Raw genomic sequence first — 12,534 nt, 5'->3', positions numbered from 1 at the left:
GAGCCGATGTTTTGAGTCCTCGTGACCCTTCAGCAGAACTGAGTAAAGTTAGGAGAGGGGTGAAATATAAGCTGGTTTAAGGTGGGGAGTGGGGGGGTGGTGGGGGGGGGGGGCGGGCGGTGGGGGGAGACAAGTTGGGGTGGGGGGGTTGTAGGGACAAGCAAGCAGTGATAGGAGCAGATAATCAAAAGATGTCACAGACAAAGGAACAAAGACATGTAGAAGGTGGTGATATTATCTAAGAGAATGTGCTAATTAAGAATGGATGGCAGGACACTCAAGGTACAGCTCTAGTGGGGGTGGGGTGGAAAGACTGACAGGGCATTACAGTTGTAGATTTAAAAATAATGGAAATAGGTGGGAAAAGAAAAATCTATATAAATTATTGGAAAAAACAAAAGGGAGGGGGAAGAAACGGAAAGGGGGTGGGGATGGGGGAGGGATTTGATTATCTGCTCCTATCACTGCTTGCTTGTCCCTACAACCACCCCCACCCAACTTCTCTCCCCCCACCTTAAAGCAGCTTATATTTCACCCCTCTCCTAACTTTACTCAGTTCTGCTGAAGGGTCATGAGGACTCGAAACGTCGGCTCTTTTCTTCTCCGCCGATGCTGCCAGACCTGCTGAGTTTTTCCAGGTAATTCTGTTTTTGTTTTGGATTTCCAGCATCCGCAGTAGTTTTTTGTTTTTATATCAGTAAAATGCTGCCTTGATGTAAAGGGTACTCATTCTCACCTCACCTCTTGCCCATGCTTGGACCAAGGCTGGAATGATGTCAGGAGCCGAGTGGTCCTGGCAGAACCCAAACCGAGCAACATTGAGCAGGTCATTGCTATGCAGTGCTATCAAGCAGTGCTCGATGACGCTGTTGATGACACTTTCCATCACTTTGCTGATAATCAAGAGTCGACTGATGGGGTGGTAATTGGTTGGATTAGATTTGTGCAGCTTTTTGTGGATGGAACATACCTGGGCGATGTTCCACATTGTCAGCAGATGCCAATGTTACAGCTGTACTGGAACAGCTTGGTTAAGTAACATGGTTAGTTTGGAGCACAAGACTTCATACTATTGCTGGGATGTTGTTAAGTCCCATAGTCTTTGCATATCTAGTTCCTTTCTTGATATCACATAGAGTGAATTGAACTAGCTGAAGACTAGCATCTTTGTTGCTCAGGTCCTAAGGACGAGGTCGAGATGGATGATTCAGTCGGCAATTCTGGCTGAAGATGGTTGCAAATGCTTCAACCTTGTCTTTTGCACTTTTGTGCTTGGCTCCCCCATCATTGAGTTGTTTAATTGACCACCGCCATCCAAGATTGGATGTGGCAGGATTGCAGGGCTTTGACCTGATCTGTTGGTTCTAAGGTCACTTAACTCTGTATACCACATTGCTGCTTATGCTGCTTGTAGTCCTGTGTTGTAGTTTCAGCTGGTTGACACCTCATTTTTAGGTATGCTGCTCCTGGCATGCCCCCCTTCACTCTTCATTGAACCAGGGTTGATCCCCAGGCTTGATGGCAATGGTAGGGTGAGGGATATGTCAGACCATATTGTGGCTGAGTACAATTCTGCAGTTTCTGATGGCCAACAGTGCCTCATAGAAGCATAGTTTTGAGTTGCTAGATCGTTTCTGAATCTATCACATTAGCATGGTGGTAGTGCAGCAGAACTTGATGAAGGGTGTCCTCAATATGAAGAGAGGACTTGGTCTCCACAAGTTCTATGCTGTTGTCATTCCTGCCAATACTGTCCTGGACAGATGCACCTGTGACTGATAGATTGGTGAGGACTAGTCAAGTAGGCTTCTCCCACATTGGTTCCTTCACCACCTGCCACAGGCCCAATTTGACAGATATGTTCTTCAGGCCTATGCAAGTTCAGTCAGTAGTGGTGTTATTAGTTAAAAATCAGTAGTTAAAGACCTATAGAAAAGAATGGAATGTAACTGAATAATAGTTTTTAAAAATGGAATCTTACAATTCCGTGTTGCTTTCATGATAAGTCATGGCACCATGCATAAAATTGGTAGGACCCAAGCGTCTGAATAGCTGTCTGAATGAATAATTGAAATAATAAAGCTAACACCTGTTACCATGTATTTTCTTCTTGTTGATGTTATGGTCAGAATTTATTCCTCCATTACTATTGTCTCAAGATCATAAAATATCAGTAGCAGCAGAGGTACAGAAACACAATCCAAAACAAAAGGAAATCAGTTGTGCTGATAGCACATTTATTATGTTTCAGAATATTTGAACATGGCAAAATCTAGTTTTCAACAAGGAATTAGAAATCCCTCATGCGCCTGAAAGATCCGATAGTTGAGTTGTAGCCACCCCAGTCACCGTATCTCCTGTATTCACCAGGTCTCATGAAGTACTGTCGGTCTCTGTAGTTGGGATGTTCATAGAAGATCCAGTAGCCATCCATCACTTGGCAGGAGTGAATGTCACGGTAACGGAAACGATCATAGACAGATGGACAGTCATCCATGAATACCATCATCTGTCCTCCAAAGTCAGGTCTCTCGTAAATCCTCATTCTGTAGTTTCCACCTCAGTACTGTAATCAGATAGATCAGTGCATTAATTAGACAGGATCTTAGATCAGAAGATCAAGATGTAGAATCAGTTTGGGTGGAGCTAAGAAACAGCAATCGGCAGCAAACATTGGTAGGAATTGTTTACAGGCCACCAAATAGTAGTGGCAATATAGGGCACAGTTTAAATCAGGAAATTAGAGGTGCATGTAACATGGGTAATACAGCAATCATGGGGTACTTTAATCTACATATAGACTGGGTAAACCTAATTAGCACTAGTGCTGTGGGGGACAAATTCCTGGAATGTATGTGAGATAGTTTTCTAGAACAGTATGTTGAGGAACCAACTAGGGAATGGGCTGTTATAGATCTAGTATTGTGTAATGAGAAAGGGCTAATTAATAATCTCATTGTAAGGAGCCTTTAGGGAAGAGTGACCATAATATGGTAGAATTTTACATTAAGTTTGAAAGTGATGTAGTTCAATCTGAAACTAGGATCTTAAATCTAAACAATGGACACTACGTAGGTATGAAGGGCAAGTTGGCTGTGGTACATTGGGAAGCTACATTAACAGGTATGATGGTAGACAGGTAATGGCTAGCATTTGATGAATTAATACATGGTTTACAAAAAACATACAACTCTTTGAGGCACAAAAACCCAACAGGAAAAGTGATCCAACTGTGGCTAACCAGAGGAGTTAAAGAATTTATTAGATCAAAGGAAAAGGCTTATGAAGTTGCCAAAAAAAAGTAGTAAGCCTGAGGAGTGGGAGCTTTTTTGAATTCAGTAAAGAAGGACCAAGAAACAGATACAGAAAGAGAAAATGAAATATGAGAGTAAACTACTAAGAAATGGAAACAGACTGTAACAGCTTCTACAGGTGTGTAAAAAGTAAAAAAAGAGATTAGCAAAGACAAGCATGGGCAGAGAATGGAGAATTTATAATGGGGGATAAGGAAATGTAAGAGAAACTAAACAAATACTTTGTTATTGTCTTCACGGAGGAAGATACAAAAATCCTCCTTGAAATGCTGGCCAACCAAGGGACTAGTGGGAATGAGGAACTGAAAGAAAATAATATTAGTAAAAAAGTAGTACTGGAGAAATTAATAGGACTGAAAGTTGATAAACGCCTGGACTTGATCATCTACATCCTAGAGTGTGAAAAGAGGTGGTTGTAGAGATAGTGGATGCATTGGCAGTCATCTTCTAAAATTCTACAGATTCTGGAATGGTTCCTGAAGATTGGAAGATAGCAAATGTAACCCCACTGTTTAAGAAAGGAGGGATAGAGAAAATGGGAAACTGCAGACCTGTTAGCTTGACATCAACAGTTGGGAAAATACTAGAATCCATTATAAAGGATGTGATAACTGAACACTAATGGTAGGATTGGGCAGATTCAACATGGATTTATGAAAGGGAAATAATATTTGACAAACCTTTAATTAATTAATGATAATGGTATCTTGGCCTTTATTGCGAGAGGATTTGAGCACAGAAGTAAAGATGTCTTTCTGCAATTGTATAGGCCCTTGATGAGATTGCACCTGGTGTATTATGTGCAGCTTTGGTCTTCTTGCCGCAGGAAGGATATAATTGCCATAGAGGGAGACCAACGAAAGTTCACCAGACTGATTCCTGGGATGGCAGGATTGTCCTATGAGGAGAGATTGAGAAGACTGGGCCTTTATTCTCTAGAGTTTAGAAGGATGAGAGGTGACTGTATTGAAACATATAACATCCTTTCAGGGCTTGACAAGGTAGATGCAGGAAGGTTGGTGGGTGGATGATGGTGGGGGGGTGAGTCTGGAACCACAGACACAGTTTCAGAATAAGGACTGGGATGAGGAGGAAATTCTTCACTTAGAGCTTGGTAAATGTTTGGAATTCTCTACCCCAGAGGCTGTGGAGGCTCTGTCATTGAGTATGTTCAAGACTGAGATTGATAGGTTTCCAAATAGTAAAGACATCAAGGGATATGGTGATAGTGTAGGAAAATGGCATTGAGGTAGAAGATCAGTCATGATCTAATTGAATGGTAGATCAGCCTTGAGGGGCTGAATGGCTTACTCCTGTTCCTATTTCATATGTTCCTAATAGAATGAAATGAAACATTTGGCAGGCAACTATAAATATATCCATACAATACTCAATAAAATTATTGCAAAGGGGTTGTTTTTATACTTTTAATATTGTCAGGAAACTCATCAGCAGCTTTGATGAAAATTCTCCACCAAAATATTAACCAGCCTTTTCTGTTTATGGATATGTATTTCTAACATTTTTGTTTGGCTATCAGATATCCAGCAATCTATCACCAAACATTCAATGTACGCCATTACTGTTAAAAATTATGAGCTGTATGGTTTTGGATTGAAGTCTCACTCCAGATAGCCCTGGCCGAATGGAAATAAGAATTCAGTCTTTGAATACTGATTTGGCATTCAGTGGTGTACATACATTTGCTGGGAACACAGGAACAGGAATGGGCCATTTCGCCCCTTGAACCTATTCCATTCAATGAGCTCATGGCTGATCTTTAATCTAATTCCATATACTTGCCTTTGCAGCATATCCTTTAATAACTTTGGTTAACAAAACTAACAATCCAGCTAGCATTAATTGCCCTCTTCTGAGAGAGTTCCAAACCTCTACCACTCTATGTATGTAGAATGATTCCTAATTTTACTCCCAAAATGTTCAGCTCTACTTTTCACACTAAACATCACTACCACCAGAAATATTTATCCTATCTGTTCCTCTAGAACGGAGCGTCAATCCCCTATTACACCTAGGCACTCTCCCAGCCCTAGGCAGGCGAATCGTACAGCCACATAAAGAAGGTCTTCATTACAAAAACAATCCAAAGCGTCTCTAGTGGATGCAACAACAGTGGGGGACATGGGCTACCTCATGTGGTAAAGTACATGGAAGAGAAGGGGAAGATGCTTACTTCGTCATAACTCCAACTTTGAAACCCAACTCTCAATTATGAATCAATTTGCATTTTCATCTGTTATTTGTATTGAGATTTTTCCAAGGGAGTCACTTTGATCACTCTTGGATACATACATACAAGAATGAAAGAAAGTCTGGGGACTTTTTCTATGCTATGCTTCCTGGCCCAGTTACTCAACAAGTAACGGCATCCATAAAGATGTTTGTAACTGTACTAATTCAAGCTATAATTCTCTCAGCTTTCTCATACTTGCTTTATTCTAAGCATTTTGGCATACTTTTTTTCTTTCTTTTCCAAACATATAGTTCACTGGGAGTTTGTTCAGTGATTGCCCTGATTTATCGCCATTGCTTCTATGGAATATCAGTGAATATCCATCCTTACCCCCACTAGTGTATCCTACAGTTCCATCGATTTTCCATGAGCATTACAGCAATCCTGAGGCCTGAGGAAAATCCTGAATGTTACAGTGTATGCCAACATTTGCAGCTTACCAACTTACATTTCAGATTAAAATTTGGTTTAATCATTAAGGAAATCATTAAAGGAAAGCGTGAATGAGAAACCATTGGATTTTTTGATTTATTAATAAACAATAGATAAACAGAGAATAACAATATAAATCGGTTGACGAGGTCATTAATGCCTATCGGGACCGTGAATTTATTACTTACATATGGGTAGGAGCGACATCACCTGATGCTGTCATTGAATCCCATCCAGCACTGGTAGTCAGGATATTCTCCCCTGCTCAGAACATACTGATATCCCATGTAATTGGGTCTCTCATACACCACCCACCAGTCACTCATGACATAGATGGAGTTACAGCGGCTGAAGTAAGAGTGCAGGTCAGCACAGTCAGTACTGCACTCATAGTGCCGACCCTGGAAGTTCCTGTCCTCGTAAAAGATGATCTGCGGGGAAAGAAAATGAAATGAAATACTTGTATTTTTAAATGAATTATTAATAACATGTGAAAAATGTGGGAGTTAACCTTGCCTTTCCCATTTTGAGGTCACAGTTGGAAAAGCAAGGGACAGAACATATTATTGCTCTGGAAGCTCAGTATTTATATGTTTGAGAGGCCATTGCCGAGGCTACTTTGTTATTTCAAACAATCTCAAGCACACGTCAGCAAAAAAAATGAATTAAAATGTGTTGCAGACATTTTAGCAAAACACCTTTATTTAGAGCAGTAGATTGCAATTGTTTCTTTTTGTTGTGCATTCATGTCATTTTGATTGTCCTGTAGTAAAAAGAAACAAAGGATGAGAGGCCATAGCTATTCTCAAAGTAAAATACACAAAAACTTTGAGCTGTGAACTGTGCTGAGTTGTCGTAACTCAAACATCGTTATTTTGTTTATGATTTATTTTGCATACAGGTATAAAGTAGGTGAATACTTGTCACTTTGACAAAGCTTAATATCTATACAACTATTCTGATGTTTTAGGGCTGCATAATCAGCAGACTATTATACTGTAATTGATCATCATCTCTTTCTAATTTTCCACGCTCTCTGATTTTTCACACTGTTTGACTGCTCCAGTGCTTACTCCAGGTTGGCCTTCCATGTTCCACCCTTTGTAAACTTCAACTTGTAACTCACAAAAAGATTCATTCATCCATCACCCCTTTGTTCAGTGACTTGCATTGGCCTGTGATCTTATATAGCAACAGCTCTGCTTCAAAATTTTCACCTTTGCTTTATATTCCTCCATATTTTTGTCCCAATGTCAGGGGTCACCCACTTAAGACAGAGATGAGGAGAATTTTTTTCTCTCAGAGATATGAGTGTCTTTGAAACTCTCTTCCTCAAAAGGTGGTGGAAGCAGAGTCTTTGGATATTTCTAAGGCAGAGCCAGATAGATTCTTGATAAGCAAGGGGATGAAAGGTTTTCAGGGGTAGGTGGGAATGTGGAGTTGAGGATACAATCAGATCAGCCATGATCTTATTGAATGGCAGAGCAGTTTCAAGGGGCCAAGTGGCCTACTCCTGCACCTAATTCGTATGTTACAACCAAGATAGCCAGGCAGTGAAGGATAGAAATGGAGACTAGTCTTCATATATTTGCAAGCTTTTATTTAAAGAGACACACAGATTTTTGATCTACAAGGGGGTGGGGGAGCAGGAAAGTGGAGTTAAGGGCATAATCAGATCAGCCACAATCTGGTTAAATGCTAGAGCAGGTTTGTAGGACCAAATGGTCTGCTCGTGCTCATATTTCTTATGTCATTACGTTCTTACATTACATATCCTGCATCTGCACACCAACAGAGTTTCAGCCTGCTCCTAATAAACATGAGTACAGATGATCGCCAGTTATTGCCCACCATCTGAATACAATTATGCTCTCAATTAATATGCAATGGACACATATCTCTGTAACCTCCTACAGCCCTACAATGAGATCTCAGTTCTCTCTCAATATTGGCCTCCTGCACATACTTCATTTCAATTTTAATATTTTTTCTTGTATCTGCTAGAGAGCTGCTTACATTTATTTGTTTCAGGCAGTGTGAAAATGGAACTTTGTCTCCACCACAAGTACTGTGCGGTGGTCACTCCTACATGGTCTCTCTGTCATGGAGAGATGCAACAAATGGATTGGTGAGAGCGAGGTCAAATAGTTTTTTTCCTTTAAAGGGTTGCCTCACCACCTACTACGGGTGCAGTCTGGCACACATATGCCCTTCAGGACTCAGCCAGCTCAGTCAGTAGTGTTGCTACCAAGCCAGTCTTAGTGATGGACATTGAAGACCCGCAGCCTGAGTACATTCTCTTATTAGCCTCAGTGCTTCTTCCAAGTGGTGTTCAACATAGAGAAGTGTTGATTCACCAGCTGAGGGAGGCAGTAGGCATTAATCAGCAGGTTACCTTGCCCATCTTTGACATGGTTCCATGAGACTTCATGGGGTTCAGAGGCAATATTGAGGATTCCCAGGGCAACCCCCTTCCAACTCTCAAGGATGTTGATGGAGATGTCTGGATCATTGGCTGTAAAGTGTGATTCGGTGAGTATGACTATGTCAGGCTGTTGCTTGACCCATCTGTGAGACAGCTCTCCCAATTTTGGAACAAGAACCTGCATGTTAGTAAGGAGGACTTTGCATGGTCAATTGGGTAGGTTGTGCCATTGCAATTTCTGGTGCCAGTAGGTCGATGCCAGTGGTCTGTTCAGTTTTGTTCCTTTTTTGACTTTTCTGTAGCAGCTTGGTACATCTGAATGGCTTGCTAGGCCATTTCAGAGGGCAGTTAAGAATCATCAATATTGTGTGGGTCGGCATGCACATGTAGATCAGTCTGATTAAGGACAAGAGATTTTCTTCCCTGAAGGACATTAGTGAACCAGATGGATTTCTTTTTTCACGACGTATCAATAGTTTTTTTCTAAATCCAGATTTATTAATTAATAAATTCATTAATTTGCTGTTGTGGTGTGACTTAAACTCCTGACCCTAGAGCATTCGTTTGCACGTCTAGGTTACTCATCCAGTAACATCCACTATACCACCATCCCCTAGAAGCCAACCGAGCCACCAAATAGCTGATGGGGAAAGGAAAAGGCTAGAAATGTGTCAGAAGAATGAACGTCCTTCCGTATCTAGCCTGTGCCATAGTCAACATAAATACTCAAATAAAGTAGATAAAGTGAGCAGAGGGCCCACTGTTGTATTAGCCCTGACACCTCACCTGAATAAGCACACATTATCTCCTCCATAACTGTCACTGGCCATAATACAGAATATCAGTTAGATCTTCTTGTGATGAGCAAGAATAAAAGTGATGAATCCTGACACAATAATGCAGATAAATTGATTGTGTTTTTATTATCATGCAGCCACTGATATTGCAGCAGCTATACAGCTTCATTGTTTATAGGCATTCCAACCTTTTAGACTCAACAATGACTCCCCACTGTCAAGGCTCTCACCTGGTTGACCCTGGTGAGTTCCACACAGCTTGGGAAACACAAGCATCAACTGTTAAAGCTTGTTAATTATACCTTGGTTAAAGGTATAATTAGATATTTAAATGACTGACCCAACAACTTCACGGGATTTCTTTCATGCCTCAGAACACATTCCAGTAAAAGTCAGAAGTGAGTGGGTTACAGTCAGGTTTCTGAGACATCGGCATTTTTTAGCTGTTTCTCTTTCTGCCCACAACCAAACCCTGCACCACATTAGCAATTAAAATTCTGCTCTATTACCATGCATGTAAAATTGTTGAGAAAACAATTTGCAGTGATATAAAATGTAAATGTACATTGGTCACATGCACCAGAGAAATATGGACACTCTCACTCAGCAATCCATTTCACAGACATCTTTGCTGAAAGGCTCAACAGGTAGATCAATGTTTTTGTACACTTTGGTGAAATGAATCAAAATAAATCTTTTGATCTAATGAAGATAATTTGCCACCGACATGTACAGGAGTGGAAGCAATCACCTGAATACCATCACTTGAAGGACACTGACAGTCAATCACCTGGAATGGAAATTTGAATTAGTCACTTCACTTCACTGCATGAGTTCGAATCAAGTTCAGCATACTGAAGCAATCTATAATCGTCTGAACATATTCAGGAACCAAAAGAAGCTGTTGTAAAATAATGGTGGATTGGTCATAGTTGTGAGTGATGCTCTGAGGCTAGGTTTAGAGCACAAATATTAGAGGAGAAGAACAAGAGCTTTCTCCTGCAATTGACTTTTATTGCATTGGCTTATGAATGTCGATGTTTATAGAGATGAGAACAAGCTCCTTATGAAATTGTTCACCTCAATTACACAAATATTATCCTCATTGATGATACAAAGCCAGATAGGAATGGATGTTTTGAGGAGGACATAAGGAGGCTGAAAGACAGGTTATTTGAATGGGCAACAAGGTGGCAGATGAAGTATAATGTGGGGAAAAGGTGCTAAGAGCAGAAAAATGTTTTTTAAAAGCTGTGAAACTTTTACGTGTTGCTGTTCAGAGGGACTTGGAGGTGCTTGTATGAGGAACACAGAAAGTTAGCATGCCAGTACAACTAAGAAATACAAATGGCTTGTTGGCCTATATTGCAAGGGGTTTGAAGTACAAGAATAAGGCAGTCTTACTCCAAATGTCAGGGCTTTGGTGAGACCATATCTGGGGTACTTTGTGCAGTTTTGGCCTCAACATTTATCAAAGGATAGACTTGCATTGGAAGCAGTATAGCTTAAGTTTTGTATTGGTTACTGGGATGTGAGGGTGTTCCTATGATGAGATGTTGAGTAAACTGAGTCTATACTCTCTGGAATTTAGAAGAATGAGAGGTGATCCAATTGAAACATATAATATTCTGAATGGGCTTGGGGTAGACACTGAGAGGTTGTTTCCCTGGCTGGGGAATCTAGAATACAGGGGCACATGTCTTCGGATAATGGGCTGATCATTTAAGACTGAGATGAGGAGAAACTGAAAGAGTTGTGAGTCTTTGGGATTTACTATCTCAGAGGTTTGTGAATGCTCCATCACTGAATATGGTTAAGGTTGAAATAGAAAGATTTTTGGTCTCCCAGGAAATCAAAAGATGTGGTAAGTAGGCGAGAAAGTGGAATTGAGACAGAAGGTCAGCCACGATTGTATTGAATGGCAAAGCAAGTTCGAGGGGCTGACACGTCATATGGTCCACTCCTGCTCCTTCTTATGTCCTTATGTTAAAACCCATCAGTACCATATATTAGACTTCAGAGATTAGAATAAAGAATATCCCTGATGTCTATTTGATCCAAAAATATCAGATCAATCACAATCACTTAGAAGCATTCACATCGCCTATTATTAGCACTGATTTTTTTTTGTAATTCGTCATTGGGATGTGAGTATCATGGGCAAGGTCAGCATATATTGGCCTTTCCTAACTGTCATTGAGAAAGTGGTGATGAGTCACTATTTGAACCGCTGCACTTCATGTGGTGTAGATACACCCATAGTGCTAGTAGGGGGGGAAGTTACATGATTTTGACCCAATGACAGTGAAGGAATGGCAATATATTTCCAAGTCAAGATGGAATATGTCTTGGAGGGGAACTTTCAGCTGGTGGTGATTCCATGAGTCTCCTGCCTTTTTCCTCCTAGGTGGTGGTTGCAGGGTTGGAAGGCGTTATCAAAGGAGCCTTGGCAAGTTTCTGCAGTGCATCTTGGTCTGCAGTGCATCTTGGTACACATTAGTGCCACTGTGCACTGGTGGCGGAGTGAATGTTTAAAGTGGTAGATGGGGTGCAAATTAAGTGAGCTTTCTTGTCCTGCATGGTGTCGAGCCTCTGTATCCCTCTGGGGGATACAGTGTTGGTAATGCCATTGAATGTCAAGGGATGATGGCTAGATTCTCTCATGTTCCAAATAGCCTTTGTCGCACAATTTTGTGGTGAAAATATTACTTGCCACCTATAAGTCCAAGGCTGAATGTTATCCAGATTTTGCTGCATGTGGCACAGACTGCTCCATTATCTGAGGAGCTATGGATGGAACTGAATATTGTGCAATCATCAGTAATCATCCCATGTCAACCTAATGCTGTATGAAAGGTCATTGTTGAAGGAGCTGAAGATGTTTGAGCCTAGGACTCCTGAGCAACTCCTAGGTATGACTCCGACCAATGGAGCTCTTTTATCCATGTTTGGACCAAGGATGTCATGAGTTCTGAAGATGAATGGCTGTGGCAAAACCCAAGTTCAGCGTCAGTGGGCAGGTCATTGCTGTGTAAGTGCCACTTGATAGCACTGTTGACCATGCCTTCCATCACTTTGCTGATGATTGAATGTAGACTGATGCAGTGGTAATTGGCTAGATTGGCCTTATCCTACATTTTGTGACAGAACATAGCTGGGCAATTTTCCAAATTGTTGGGTAGATGTCAATGTTTTTGTATTTGAACAGTATGGATAGGGATATGACTAGTTCTGGAGCAAAAGTCGACATCACTACGGCCAGGATGTTGTTAGGGCCCATAGATTTTGCTGTGTGCAGTACATTCAGCCATT

This window comes from Cetorhinus maximus, chromosome 11 (assembly GCF_964194155.1).
Source record: "Cetorhinus maximus chromosome 11, sCetMax3.hap1.1, whole genome shotgun sequence".
In the NCBI taxonomy this organism is placed as follows: domain Eukaryota; kingdom Metazoa; phylum Chordata; class Chondrichthyes; order Lamniformes; family Cetorhinidae; genus Cetorhinus; species Cetorhinus maximus.
The sequence above is the reverse complement of the archived record's forward strand: the minus strand, read 5'-3'. Positions refer to the sequence as shown.